Genomic DNA, 16,155 nt, shown 5'->3' with positions numbered 1-16,155 from the left:
TCATCCACAAAATGTGGACACAGTATCTACACTTATTTTGTACAAGCAACATATTAGGTACTAGGAATACAAAAAAGAATAAAACCTAGCGTGTGCCTTCAAGGGCTTTTTCATCTAGGAGGATGGGGCAGACATGCAAGCAAATGGCAGCCCAGAAGAGTTATGAGTGATATGCTATCGCTAAGACTACAATGTAGAGTAGGGGCAAGAAAGAATGACTGATGAGTTAGATACTTGTACCTCGTCTTAAAAAAAACAAGTATTTGCCACATAAAGAAGACGGTAGGTGGGGGTAGAATTCCAGAGACAGGGGCAGGATTCCAGAGAGAAGAAGCCAACCAGCAAAGGCACAGAGGTGTGTGACACAGTATATTTAGAGAACTAGCCATGGCTTGTTACGGATTGGGGCACATGTGTTTGTATGTGTTAAGAGTGAGGTAGGGTAGGGGAGGAAGCGTATAATGAGAGATAAGGCTACAGAGACAGAAGGTACACAGAAGTCAGAGTTAAGAAACTTGGACTTTACACTGTAGGTGATGGGAAAAGAGTTTTAAACAGGGAATGAATACGACTAAATTTGTATTTGAGAACATAAGGAAAGTAAGGAAAAGGATGAGGAGGCGGGGATGGAACTAGATGAAAGATTAAGAAATTGTTGATAGGCCAGAAATGTAGTAGCAATGGAAAGAACAGGGCAAATTTGAGAGATGTTAGGAGGCAGAAAATAAGAGATTTCTTGCCACCTCCATATAGGGAAGGTGAGGTCGAAGTTTCCAACTCTGGGGACAAGGGTGGGAGTGCTGTTCTCCACCACTTTATAAACTGAAAATTGTGCCTGGTATGGTTCTGAGAACTTTACATACTTAAATCTTCCTAATATCCCGCTGAGATAGGTACTTTGCAGCTAAGGAAACTGAGTTCAGGGACAGTAAATAACTTGCACAAGGCCACGTGAGTGAAAGGTAACAGAGCCAGTACATTATTATTATTAATTATTACCCTGAACTCTACAGAAACGATTCAGAAATCCTGTGGTTGAACAGGATAATATCCTATTTTTAAGAGGTGCATGCTCAAGTATGCAGCAAGTGTTAGGATGTCTGCAACTTACTTGTACATGGTTCAGAAAAAAATCAAAAGAGATTAAAAAATGCAGCGAAATGTAAACAACTGGGCACTGTGAGTGATGCTATATGGTGATCGCTGTACTGTGCTTCAACGGTTTCTGTATGTTAGAAATGTTTCATAATAAAAAGATAGGAAAAAGTATTTCAGAAATTATCAAACTGTGGTCTTCTCACCACTTTAATACAACTTAATTCAACAACTAGATTATTGAGTTTTGCTGGCGCCTACCCAGGTCCCCTAATCTCAAGGAGCTGACAGTCTAATTACAACCAAAATACTGTTCAAGATAGAACGCTGTATAAGTTTCCAATCACACAGCAAAATATGAACCAAGTTATGCAATTTAGAAAAGAAAATTTTCTAAGTAAATGTAGTTTCACTTAAAAAAATTAACACTTGAAAGTAATGCTCCACTAATCTGAACGAGAACTCACCTTCTAAACCCTTCGACAGTCCCAAATGTCTTCAAAAGACATTTTTGTAAAGGGATTTTTAAATAAACCTAGAACACTAGACAAACTTGCTAAGAACTTTTTTCTTTAATCATATTCAAGAATTATAAGCTGTATTGCTTTCCTTTCTAGAGTAAGATGGCCAGAATGCTGACAAATAACAGGTAGTGGCTTACTCTCCAAAACAATGCTTAAAAAAAAAATCATGGAATAAATGTATAATCCTCTTATTACCACACATGGGAAAGTGTCAGCTAAATACTGGGTAAAATGCAAGAGATTTAAAATATGAATTAACTCTGACCTATATTTTTTCCCACAGTTCACCTAAATTAAATTCATATTCTGAATACTATTTTATATAACATGTAGCACATGCCCGAGCATAATGATATTATATATGTCTCTCCCATTAGATGGTAAACACTGAGGGAAAGAACTCACTGGACTCTGCATCCTGGCATAGTTGATGGCAGGCAGGCAGAAGCTCAAACATGTTAACAGAACTTAATTCAGGTGCCACCAAGTCTACTGGCTGATACATTTTGAAAAAAAAATAATACCAAACACATACAAATAATAATATCTAACACGTCACTACTTAAAAACAACAGCAGGAGTCAAATGGAAGCCCCAGAAAATTCAGGTATTTGGTAAGAAGATCCTCTCCTCTCCCTTTCCTCAACCCTTACAGCCAACTCCATCAAAATCTATCCTAGACCACCGGGTTTTAATTTAGCCTGCCCTGTTTTTCTGTTCATGTCAATCACAACAAGATTTTTTTCCAGAAACTTGCAAGCATTTTCCAAGTTAGATAATTTCTTTTTGGAGCGGTCAAAAATTAGACTTGGAAAATCTATATTAAGTTCAGTTCCACTTATCACATTTCTACAAAATAAAATCAATTACACCCATGCACGCTAAATCAGATTTTAAGCTTATCAGTTCATGTTATGAAGATATCATTGAGAGCCCAGTGGGGAGATTTTAGCTAAAGGAGTGAAGCACACTGGGTTTCTGCATCCTTCACAATGGTGTAGAGTAGGGGCTGGCAAACTCCTGCCTGTGGGCCAAGTTCAGCGAGCTGCCTTTTTGTGTAAAGTTTTACTGGAACAGAGTCGTGCCTACTTGTTTATATAGCATCTATGACTGCTTTCATGCTGCAGTGGCAGAAATGAATAGTTACCACAGTCTATATGGCCCACGAAGCCTAAAATATTTACTCTCTGACCCTTTACAGAAAAGGTCTGCCAACTCCTGATAAGCAATCATACCTACTCGAACGCAGAGCACGAAGAGGAAGCACAGCCGGATAAGGTGAAATGTGTGAATTAGAAAAGGCAGAAGTTCCAAAGACCATACACATATAAAAAATATTAGCAATGATGCCTGAACAAACGTTGTGACTCAAGAGGAGGACTCTAAAGTAGGAAAAAATTATTTGAAATGTTTTACGGAATGAGAATCACGTTTTATGTGTTCTCTCTTGAAAATTCCTAATTAAAGCCATTCCGAGTTAATATGTATCTAATAGTTCTAAACTCTAAGTAACAGCTAGACTTCAAGTAAACAAACTAATCATCTCTTTATTCATCTAATAAATTCAGGAATAACTTTGTAAGAAACTCAATAAGACCATCTGCTACTTTCTTATTTTATACAGAGTAACTACTTCAAGCAAGTCAGTGGTAGGACACCAAAACTGCGGTCTGAAGAGCTGGCATTTAAGACTGGGCTCTGACACCTACTGGCAATGTCATCTGTTACACAGTCATTTCACCTAAGTTTCCGTTCCCTCATCTTCAAAACTGGAATAATGTCCTTATCTACTTCACTCTCTACAGTGTACAGTTCATGCGAGATGACTGTAAAGTGGAAATGACTGCAGAGTGTAGGACCTCGGTATTCTCGTCAGTTGAAAGGCAGGGTAATTCAGGAGCACAACATAGGGAATGCAGTCAGCATTAATGTAATGGCGAGGTGGAGAGCCAGAGGTAAGAAAGAGCAATTAGGGGGATCGTTTTATAAACTGTATAAATGTCTACCCAATGTACTATATACTTGAAACTAATAACAAATTAAATTTTAAAAGGTAGGGTAATTTTTATCATTTCATTAGGACACAATGAGACAGACTCCATGTTCATCACATGACTGAATTTACCAAAATGAACCTTATCGTGAAAATAAATGGGACACATCAAAGTCATAACTAAAAAGGTAAGATAGACTGCTTGCTAACATTATGAAACCTACACTTGTAAAAGGCTTATTGAAAGTGAAATAAAGGCCAACTATCTGCAATCTAAGATCATTTTTAGTAACAAAATATGCTATATAGAAGTATGGCTTTGAAATTTGAGAATAAAGCATCCTTTGCAAATAAATTAATGTGTCTAATTTAAGATTATCCAATTAAAAATAACACAAATAATGACATGTCCTTACCACGTTACTAAAGGTAATATATCCTGACTGGGACAAAAAAAGGACCTTGGGTAAAAACTATGGAAATCTGAATAAAGTGTGAACTTTAGTTAATAACGTTATATCAAATATTGGTTCACTCATTTTAACAAATACACCATTCAAATGTAAGATGTTAATTACAGGGGCAACTTGGTGCTGGCTACATGGGAACTCCCTGTACTATCGTCTCAATTTTTCTGTTAATCTTAAACTGTTCTAAAAAAGTCTATTTAAATTTTTAAAACTACACAAATAATACACTTCTAAAGGCAAGCATCCAGTTTAGCAAACATTATTCAATAAGAAAAAAGTATACAAACTTGAGAAAACATTTGAACAACCTCCAACAACCACCATTTAGAAAAAGGATTCCCATCTATCATATGATGTAACATCTGGCAATACGCTGTAATTTTTAAACGATCAGACTAAAAATATTTTTTCCTTCAGTTCACTGTCATCAGAAATGAAATACAGAAACTTCATAATAACATGAAATTTCCATGGGTACATTACATTTTGCACTAATTCCTGATCAACTGAAGCAAGGCAAATATATTCCCTAGCCTGAATTGTTTAAGAAAAGCCAGTTTTTAGATTAATTTCCACTTAATAACAAACTTTTTTAAAAAGCCATTATAAATAGTAATGGTTGAACCTGAATTTTAATTGACTGTTGGGAGTAAAATATACAGGTGCTTAGGAAATAAAAAGAACAATAATGACCACATACTACAGGCTCATCGTGTACTATAGGTGCCAACTAAGTGCTTTACATGGATATTCTCATTTAATCTGTGTAACACTCCTAAAAGCTAAGTATTCTTATGCACATTTCCAAGAAGAGGAAACTGAGAAAATTAAATAATTTGCCCATGCTCAAATTAGTAAGTGACAAAGCTGGGACTAGAATTTATCCAGGTCTATCTATCTGGCTCACCAGCTTTAATCTATGGTCAAGGTCACTTCTTCTAAACATCCACTCTTTCAACAACTATTAATATGTAAATTGGTATCTGGACAACTCCCTCTTTCTCTGAAAGTTTCAAACTGCCTGACAAAATCAGGTTTAGTTAGACTTCAGGACTAAACAATTAACCTAAATTCTCTTAAATCCTATGAAAGAAAGGATATATGAAAGCTTAGAAAAAGCTATTAGGGATTAACCCCATACATGCTTCTTTTCCCATCTCCTACATCATCTCTCAACATTTCTCCAGTTCCCCAAATCACATGTTGCTGCCCTACTACATCCTAAAGTCTTCAACATTTGCAGATGCTGTTATACAGGCCTAAGAGGTCATACCCTCCCTATTTTCAAGTGAACTCAGATTTATCCTTTCAGACCCAACCTCCAAATCTCTTCCCTCTGCGAAGCTCTGGGGAACTGCTCCCGCCAACAGAGTGTGTCCCTTCCTCCCCTATGACACTAAATCACCAAGACGGAAAGTTACTCCATTTTCAAGTCTCTTTTAGTCTTGCTTACATCATGGAGAAAATCTAAGCAAGGTGCCAATTTGTCTTCAACACTTCCCTACCACTTGGCTAATCTCTCCTTTTAATTAAAGGATAGCAGGCATCGAACTCAGCACCTTTTGCAAACAGTAGCTAGCCAGGTTTTACAACATTGTTCTTTTTGTTTGTTTTTGTTTTTTAGCTGCTTTCTACACAGGTAAGAGATATTAGTCTTTCATTATGGTAATAACATAAAGCTTCTTTAAAAATATTTTTGAAGTGTGTCCATAAAAAACATTAAATAAATAATAGTACAAGTGGTATGCAGATTTAGGAAAAATCATGATCTTACTCAAGGATTAAGTATAGGAAACATTTTTATATACTGATGACTACACCTTGACAGAACTGTCAGTAATTTTTTTTGTTCGTTATACAGGTTCTTTTCCTCATAGTATTTATGTAATATTCATATTAATGTGATAGGGCAAAAAAGGACATGACTGCTATTTTTAAATAACCTACTACAATGTTAGCTCCTGTATTTTATCAATCAAATAATTTTGAGGATTTATATTACCCACCACTTTTCAATGATCTAACCAATCCATACAAGAGATGGGTGTCTCCTGCAAGTATTTTTTGTAAATATAAATCATCATGTTGCTTTACAAGGATTTGTCTGCATGTGTTTTCCCTTATAAGACTTAGCTCCTTCAGCATAGAAACAGTTTCTTACTCATTTTATAATGTTTTGTTAAGCCACATGATCTAAAAATTGTCAGATATTAAAAATAATGAGCGCATTTCTTTCCAAAAAAAATGAGCAGACAAGCACAGTCAGCTTTATCAAACATATTTCCTGCAACAAATGCTTAAAGACCTATGATGTGCTAGGCACTGATGAACAAGACAGGTAAGGTTGCTCTTGAGGGCCCTCAATATAGGAAGCATGACATTCTAATGATAATTTCGAGTGGTTTCCACAGACCAGATTTCTACACACCCTCTATTTAGAATCCTTTGCCACTCCTTTCACTGGCCAGTTACATCCCACTTAGGTACCAGGGCCCAATGCGATCCAAGGAGGCTTTACTGTCCATTCTCCTGACTCAAACTCTTTTTCATTTGGGCTCATCTCTATCATAGCATTTTACACTGCAACAAATTTTGCAACAAAATTTCAAGTTCCCTGAAGTAGGGATGAAGTCCTCTTGGAATACCCCTTACTTAGCAGAGGGACTGGCATTTAGCAGGTGCTGAATCAATGTCTGAATTTATAAATAATTAATAAGTGACTGAATGATTAAGAGCAATGCTCCAGTTAGGAATCGGCCAGGCTGCTGCTAACTCAGTTCCAAAATGATTAAGAATAGTAACTAAATTTAAGTTGAAAATATCTACAAACTTTCCAATGAGCATGTTTGAAACAATTATTAATGGACCAAAAAGATATTTCCTCAGGACTAGAAATGCATTATCAATGAGGACAAAAATGGAAACGAGTTATACTTTAATACCTTTCGTTGCTATATTTGAAACAAGAGTAAAACATTGCAGAAGAAAGAATAACTTAGTACTAATTATTCCCGGCACAAGTACAGGGAATTGAAAGGTACACTACTTTGAAGACGCAATATAAAGCCGAATAGTACTCAGAATTCAAATTAACATTACACAGACTTCTTGTCATGACATCAAAATTCCAGACCCTACCAAAAGTAAATAAAATCTAAATAGATGTTGATTTTACCCCCAATATTCTACTAATTTTCCAGAGTGAAAGAACACAGACGAATCACAAAAATAATGAATCTCTGCATAACAAAAGGCTTGTGGGTTAAGCCAGATTTTATTCGACTCAAGTGAAAGAATATCAAAACATCTGAACAGTTAATATGCATTACTTATAAATACTAACGTATCCTCACCATTCCAGTTCAAAAACCTCGACTTTTAAAAATACTACTTGAAATTATTACTAATGGGATTGGCAATATTAAAGAAGAATAAGTTTGAAATACATTAATTTAAAAAAGTTATGGTACTCCCCTATACTGGAATACTACATGATTATTAAGAGGAGGTGGAGGTCCATGGAAAGATGTCCATCATGAATCATTAAGTGAAAAAAAGCAAACCGTAGAAAGATACACATGGTAAGACCTAGTACAGGGATTAAAATACAAACCATGGAGCAGGACTACCTAGGTCCAAAACTCAGTGTTACCCACTTACTAGCTAGGCAACCATTGGCTAGTTACTTCTCCATGCCTCAGTTTCCTCATTTGCAAATGGATGTAAATAGAACTAATTTCTTAAGGTACGTTCACAGGATTGTGAGGATTTAACGGGTTAATATATGTAAAGCACTTAAGCACAGTATCAACTATAATTTGGGAGTGAAAAAGAAGAAATGCAAAGCACATAGTACAGGTACGTAGGTATATGTGGGGAAGAAAAGCTTTCTCTCTTTTTGCATTTTATTTTATTTTTTTTAATGAAGAACATTTATTACTTTAGTAATTAAAAAGGGGAAGAAAAATATAAAAACTTGGCACTAAAATCTTTCCTGCTGAAAAATCTGGTAGTCCAATTACTTTAAACAATTGAGACTAGACAAATTCTATGAATGATAATATGTCTAAATGTGAAAAATTTCAAGTGCAACCAAAAGAACACAGTATGTAATTTCTAGACATAGTTCTACAATAATAAGCTACACGCCAATAAGCAGAAGTGCAATGGCATTAAATATATCCCTTTATTTCCCAGAGGCAATAAATGATACAAATGTCTGTCCAGTCCAGGAATGGGTATCAGAAACTTTCACAATTGAATAAGGCTCCATTAATTTTATTCATCTGAAATTAAATACCACTAAGTCTAATTTCCTCCTATTCAACAATCTCTAATGGAAACTCACCAAGACATATAAATCTGGAGATCAAGACAAACCAATTAACTAAAGAAAAACCTAAAACCTTCAGAACACTCTGTGAACTTTTGAAAGGAAGAGTTCACCACCCACATGCTTTGAGGAAGCTCTGGTCTCTGGATAAACTTAGCTTCTTCCATAAACCCAGTGGGTGTACAAAACAACAAAATGGGGGAGCAGAAAGAGAACTTTGAGCTTCAGCTGCATTTTTGCTGAGCTGTAATACTGGTAAAGCCTGTTTCAAAACCCAAGAGTCCACCCCAGAAGCTCATAAACAGCAAGCTGTCACGTCTGTTTCACCGCATTTATGAGAATGGTATTTCATAAAAGTATTTATCATCAGATTTCAAACAATATTACTATTACTGACTGTGCTAACCTAAAAGGAACTTCCTGAACCACACACGAAAAATTATCTAGTTAGTTAAAATAATTTTTCAAAAAGAAATCAACCATTAAGATGCCTCCATAGAATAACAGAATTCATAATTTTAAATAGGTCACATAATGCCTAGAAAAAGAACTTGATAAATGTTGGCTATTATCATTACTATTACTATGATGATATTTTGAAATCATGGAACAGAAACTTACTCATAGAGAGGCTTAATAAGTCACTTTCCATTGAATCCAAAACCCATCACAACCTTGAATAGTTAGATGTTAAAAGGCACTTTGTTGTAAAGGAATCAAAGATTCCTTGTGTTCTAAAGTAGGTGGAAAAATAAGATAATTTTGCAAAACTAATTCATCTATTCTTTCCCAAGCTTTTCCGGTACAGAAACCAGTATCTGTAAACACTTTGCAATTTTGTCTTAAGTGCTATGACTTTTAGACCTAATGTATTTTTGTCAAGTAGTCAGGATTTATAAATAATGGAAGCAAAATCAAGATATGGGTCAGAGTCCTATATGAACAGTGAAAGGAGACAGTTCAAAGTGGGTTGAAAATATATTAATTTAGCTTAAGTCCTAAAAACTTTAAAAATACAATTCCATAAAAGTAAGATTGCTTAAGAAGATAATTTGACTCTGATCCTGAAGAAAGAAAAACAGGCTAATATCCCTTGACTAACGTTTTTGTCTTTTAAAATTTCTAATAGAAAAACCAGTTTAATTATTTCCAAGACTCACAGAAAATAAACTGAAAAATTAGTAAGGAAAAAAAAGAAGAACTGAACACGTCTGATGACATGCTCTTTCCCCACTAGTCTGCAGCGTGGGTGTACTGGCATTACATGACAGCAAGACCAAGCAAGCACCTTTTGGACAGACATCTTAGATTAATGAGCAGACATCTTGCCTGTTTTTACAGTTACAACAGCATGCCTAAAGCCTTACATTTAAAAAATGGTTTACAAAAAAGGTGTACACGTTGAATTTTCATCTCCAAACTTATAAAATAAAAAGAAAAAAGACATAGAAACCCCTAGAAAGTCTGTAAGATTTTTTTAAACAGTTGCTCAAACATTCATTTATATATATTAAATAACAGAACATGCAGCATCAAGAAATAGTTACTATTTCTTTAAACCATGGCACTGCAGAGTTCAAAACCGGGTTTCGGCTTAGGAACAATTAAGAACTGCCCTTCTGAAAATGTTTTTACAAAATCATAACATATACTAAAACATTCTGAAAAATCAGAAAATATACATATGCATAAAGAAGGAAATTTTAACTATCTATAATTTTTTAATAACCACAAATCAAATAGCTCGGTGCCTAAAGCCTCCTCTAAAATGTATACATGACGCAAGGATTAGTGATTTTAGTTCCTTCACAAATGAAAATATCTTGATTAGGATTACTTAAAGAGTTAAAGCTGCAAATAATTCTATGCAAACACAAGTTTAGGCAGCTTGTTCAAGTTTTTTAAAAAAAATACATGGCTGAAATTCTTGCCTAAGAAAAAATGAACTCGAGAGAAGAAAATATGTGTGGTAAAAAAACAGAAAGTTAAAAGGAAAAAAAACTGAATTAATCATTTGAGAAATTTTTTTCAAGTACTGATCTTTCCAAAGCAAGTAAGAAGGATCCCACCTATATTGGGCTTTAACCAAAAAAAAAGAAAAAAAAAAAATCATACTTTACCTTGGAGAATCCTAGTGTAATGTGTAACCAACTCTCCCCAATACACTCATTCCTAAAAAAAAGTAAATAAATAAATAAATAAACAAAGTGAAATGTCTTACCATTGGGATATATCAACTTTCCCTCTTCAATTTTCTACAAATATTACAGATGATTTTTCCAAATAAACTAATTTAAACTGAAGTATATCACATTTAAAGAATGGCAAATGTTGTATTGTGAACTGAACCCCAAAAAGTTAATACATATTGTTGCAATTTCCAGAATGCCATTCTCAGATAGCATCACCTTGTGAGGTGCTTAGTGCTGTGTGCCATCACTGGAAAGCAGCTCACAAACTGACAGTGGAGCCAACTGGGCGAAGTGGGCAGTGATGGTGGCCAAGAAGGCACCAAAGAGTAGGGCATGTTTTAAATTCAAGAATGTGGTATCGAGGTGTAAAAAAGTGAAAGTAGACTGAGAGCTGGACACCAAAAGATAACTAGCAATTACTCAGTAAAAGCCATGTTGCTGATGCTTTTTATACTGTATTATTATTAGATTTAATCCTAAGTGATAGGTATTTATCACCTCCATTTTACGAATGTGAAAACAAGTTTAGAAAAGTCAAATAACTTACTGCCTAATCATTCAGCTATTATTTGACAAAGAAGGAATTCAAAACTAGATTTCTCTGCTCTCTGGTTCTTCCCCAGTATATTGACTTCAGATTCCCTGTGAGCAATTTCATGGGGGAGGGGGGAGGCGGAGTAGAGAAAGAAAAGAGAGGGAGAAAGGAAGAGAGAGGAGAGAGGGAGAGAAGTAGAAGAAAAGACCTAGATGATCTATTTAATTTACAAATCTGTCACTGTCATTGTTCACATTGTTCTCTTCACCTGGAGCCCTTCTCCAACACCCCTATAGCCAACTGCATCTATGATTTAAGGTCTAGTTCAAATGTCATCTCCTCCACACAGCCAGCCATCCCCTAATCTCCCACTCTCCTATTTAGAAGAAGTATCTCCAATCTAAACTTTCTTGACCCTTTATACTGGCACGTCTATTAAGAAATCATGACTTTGAGAAAGTTTCAAAAAATTATCACTCCACAGATTACTAATTACAAAGGAAAAAAGGGTGCCTGCCTTTACAATATAAATCTAGTAGGCATTACCTTATTCAAATGATCAAATTTACATCAATAATGAAACTGACATCTTCATGCCTTTGATGTGATACACTTTGATGTGAGAGACCTAAAATCGCCTATATAGTATTCCAAGCAATAATGTTTACGCAAATCTAATTGTGAAGAAACGTTTAATCCCAATTGAGGGGCAACTTACAAAACCTGATCTGGATGTTTACTGTCACGAGAGACCCCCCTAAAAAAAGGCTGAAAAATGATTCTAGATTCAAGTAGGCAACTACATGAAGCTCCTTAATTGAATTGTGGGTCAAAAACGAAAACCGAAAAACTAAGAACAGTATTGGCACAACTGGGGACATCTGGTTATATACTATTAAGTAATATTACATTCATGTTAAATTTCTTGAGGGTGACAACTGAACTGTAGATATGTAGGAGAAAATCCCTTTTCTTGGGAAATACATCCTAAAGTATCTGGGGGAAAGGTGTCCTGATGGTATCTATACCTAACTTGCATATGGTTCAGCAAAATATAGGTCTACACCTGTTCTTGAAGCAATCATGCCAAACGTTAACAACTGTCGAATCTAGGTGAAGAGTGTATGAGTGTTTATTATGCTACTCTTTCAACTCTTCCATAGGCTTACAATTTTTCAAAGAGTTGGGAAACAATATTTAAAAGTTATGCATTGAAAAAAAAAACAACAGAAAATAGGGAAAGGTATAAATGATTCAGCACTTGTATTCTGTCTCCCAGAACTGTTAACACTGTCATAGTTGCTTCTAGTCTTTAAATAAAAATGACAGATATCATCATTCCCTTTGTCAGCACCTCCCATTATTCTTACTGCCTTCCAGAAGTTGTGAAATTATAAAGTAAGCATGACCATTTTCAACTTTACTGAATACTGCACATATTGTCCCTCAACATAGCAATACGTTTAAACTCCACCAGCAGTTTCTACATTACCAATTTCAAACACATCTTCATTAATATTTGATAGTCAGACATTAAAATTTTTTATCAATCTCATGTGAAAAATTCAGAGTCACTTATACCAACGCAGGATCACACAGTAAAAGAGCCTTAGTAAAATAAGAACTTCACCCACATACCCTTCTTTTACATTCATACAGAAAGTTAAGGATAATCAAACTTACATAGCAGCATGTACTAAGAATGATTAGTCCTATATGAAACCAAATTCTCACAAGGGACCACATAGTGTTTGGGAAATAATTTCCTGTCTTTTATAAAATATTAAGATGAAAAAGTTCAAATTCGACCCAGCATGTATAATACTATTTGCAAGATTTAAAAATGGATGTTTTATTCCCAGAAGTAAAAAACCTAGCTCTTATAAATTAACTCATTCATTTACTTACTCAGCAAATATTTACTGAGTACCTATTATGTGCCAGCCACTATTCCACCACAGTGATGAAGACAAAGTCCCTATTCTCACAGAGTTGACATTCTAATTGGGAGACAAAGATTAAAATACTAAATAAACATGCAAATAATATGATATCAGATAGGTAGATGCTATAAATAAAATAAAGGGACAGGGGACAAAGGATGACAAAAAAGGCAGTGTAAGGACACAGATGTACCAGGCAAAACTTCTCCAAGGCAGTAATTTGTAATATAATGTGTTCGATTCAACATAAACTATTTCAGTACCAACATTTGTTTCAAAAAATATTCTTCACTTTTTCATACTGCCCCCTTCATTTTTCCAGAAAAAGTTTGCTGCAGTGGTTTTCCATTATTGCCATTATTTTAGATGGGAAAAAAATCTCACACAAGATATTGACAGTGCTTTACAAACAGATGCAAATTTCAAGTCACACATAGTCTGGGAAAAAAAAATGTTACAAATGATTTATCAGTAAGAAGTCTGATGCCAAAATGAAGTTGAACTACAAAAATTTTTAATGAAATTTCAGGAAAGTGACTTACCAACTCTCCAACTCTATAATTTCCATGTTTACTTTCTATCATATATGAAAAGATGATAATAGCCATAGGAAGCTATATTTGAAAAGAGATCCTGTGTTTTTTCACTTAAGGATAGAAAATTCGTTAAAAGCAACACTACCTACATGATTTAAAGAAAACCAGCACGCACTACAATTTCCTATCACAGGCTTACACAAGAGCTGGGAGGGCTTCAACCACCTGGAACTAGGAAGTGCCTTAATATGAAAATTTTAGAGTCAAAGTATTCACTTTTCTTTCTTCCTCAGATTATTTTGTTGATTCCCCAGTACCATGAATGAAATATCTATCTGTGTGGTCTATTCTGTCTTTCAAAACTATTACTCTGATCTCAGCCACATCTCTTTTACTTCCCTGATTAAAAAATTCCCTCTTTCATATACACTTACATCCTATCTGCTTGTCTTCTTTCTCATCTAATGATTCAACTATTCGTCCAGGCAGACTTACAGATTCCAAAAAAGTTCTTAATCTTTTTGTGCCCTGGATCTCTTCAGTAGTCTGGTGAAGCCTATGGACCCCTTCTCAGATTGCTTTTAAATGCATAATTAAATACATGAGATTACAAAGGAAACCAATTATACTGAACTATTAGCAAAACAATTTTTAAAACCCTGATATAGTAATATATGTGCAGCTTTAACACATTAAATAACAAAAGCTAACAGTGGGTCTAATAATACCATAAATTTGAAAAAATTATTGGCATAAGGGATATTTTGAGATATTTGCAACAACTGTAAACATGATACAACAATATCTGTAAGTTTTATTTGTGACGAAGTCACAAGCATTGCTAATCTACTGTGGTTTGTTGCCTACATTCATAATTGAAGGAAATAATAAATTACAGTTATCGGATAATAAAAATAAAAATGTGTTTTATCCCCATTATAGTTCGAGGACCCCCTCTCCAATTCTATCCCAAGTTAAAAACCCTTTCTATTCAAAGCCTTGCTCAAACTGATTTTTGTCACAAATTTCAAAATAAAAGCACTGAATCCTCCTTTGACCTACCTCTTATCTGAACAAATCATCATGCCTCCCTGTTTTTACGCAGATTTATACACCGCACCCTGTTTATTTCTACGGTTTGCCTGGACAGCACCCATTTAAATTTTGCCAGTCAATAAAAGGTGAGATTGAAGGAAAGGAAATCGAAGAAACCAACAGTCCCTCACTTCCAGATCTCCAACAGCAAGTGGAAAGATACCAAGTACAGTGTGTGTCTGTGGGAGGTGGGCTGACCCCCAGACCTGCGAATCCAGCTTATCAAGAGTCCTCACAGCACGACATCTTCACCAGCGGCACTCAAGACATTTCCACCTCATTCTCGCCTCTTCTACTCCGGTTCTCTACCTGCCTCGCCTCTGGCTCACAGCCGAAGCAGCCCGGCGGTCCCTCCTCATCCCATCCCCCACGCGTCCCACCCGCTGGTCCGCCCCAGGCCGCCCCGGCCCCTGCGCGCCGCCACACCTCTCCCCTCGGCCTAACCGTGACTCCCTCCACAACCACTTCCCCCGACACTGGAGGGAAGGGCCAGGGGTCAGCTGGACCCGGCCGCCCGGCCGGCCATCAGGCGCAGGCTGCGGCCCTAGGCCGGAGCAGCGCGGTCGCCAGACGAGGAGCCGTGCGCCTGGCGCGGGTTAACGGGGGACGCGCACTCACCACGACGATCATACCGAAGAGGGAACCGAGACCACCGCCCGAGCGCCACTCGGCCTCGGAGCCGTCGCCCTAGCCGCGAACTGCCACCGCCGCCGCTACCGCCGCCACTCGCTAGCTGGCTTCCCTGCGTCCTGCGGTGGCGCTGCCGCCACGCCACCGCGCGTGCGCGGAGCCGCAAGGGCCCCTGGGACTGGTAGTTCGGCCCCGCGGGCCCGGGGGCCTCACACGCCGTGGCGGGTCAGGTCAGCTACCGACTTGGGCGGTCCTGGGCGCCCGCAATACCACCAAGCGCCTTCTGGAAAATTGTGCTTCCCCACACACTGGCCCTCGCTTCCGCGTACTGTACTGCTCTATGTGAAAAACCCGCCTGAGCAAAATATTCGTGTAAAGTAAAACAATTCAGAGCGTTTATGTTTTTGATAACTGTCACTTGCCCAGGACACATCATTCGAAATACACACACTCATGCTCTGTTAAAAGTTTCTCTAATTGCCTTTAGTGGTCTCTGGACTTTCACTTTTAAACATGACTTCCCACTCCTCATTTTATCAAATTTTATTTATTGTCAACATGACCACACAGGTTTTAAGTGGATTGACAATTTATCTAATAAAAACTTGTTTACAAAAGCAATTCAGATATTCAAATCTCTAGTTAACTGAGCTCAACAGTCACAGAAACCTTAAAACTGGAAGGCACCTTAAAGGTCATTAGTCCAATTCTCGCGCGGGCAGGAATTCCCTCTTGTACTTTTCAGCAGAATGGTCTTCCAACTTGTACTTCCACAGTTCAAATTTCAGAGAGCTCACTGCTTTAAGTAA

General features: G+C 36.6%; 1 protein-coding gene across 7 annotated transcripts in view; it reads right to left on the bottom strand.

Annotated features, from left to right (window-relative positions):
- The window catches only part of GAPVD1 (GTPase activating protein and VPS9 domains 1), a 57,156-nt gene extending 41,667 nt beyond the window's left edge, over positions 1-15,489 (bottom strand). For 4 of the 7 annotated variants that reach the window (XM_039861689.1, XM_039861693.1, XM_039861695.1 and 1 more), the window contains exon 1: positions 15,335-15,489. The gene's annotated coding sequence lies outside the window, so the exon portion shown is untranslated. Of the gene's footprint in view, positions 1-10,535; positions 10,588-15,334 lie in introns of all 7 variants that reach the window. The other 3 variants (XM_039861690.1, XM_039861691.1, XM_039861692.1) reach the window with 3 other exon arrangements.
- Positions 15,490-16,155: the final 666 nt, after the last annotated feature.

This window comes from Pteropus medius, unplaced genomic scaffold, assembly GCF_902729225.1.
Source record: "Pteropus medius unplaced genomic scaffold, Ma_sr-lr_union100, whole genome shotgun sequence".
Taxonomy (NCBI): Eukaryota; Metazoa; Chordata; class Mammalia; order Chiroptera; family Pteropodidae; genus Pteropus; species Pteropus medius.
Note: the sequence above shows the minus strand (reverse complement) of the source record. Positions and strands in the feature narration are given on the sequence as shown.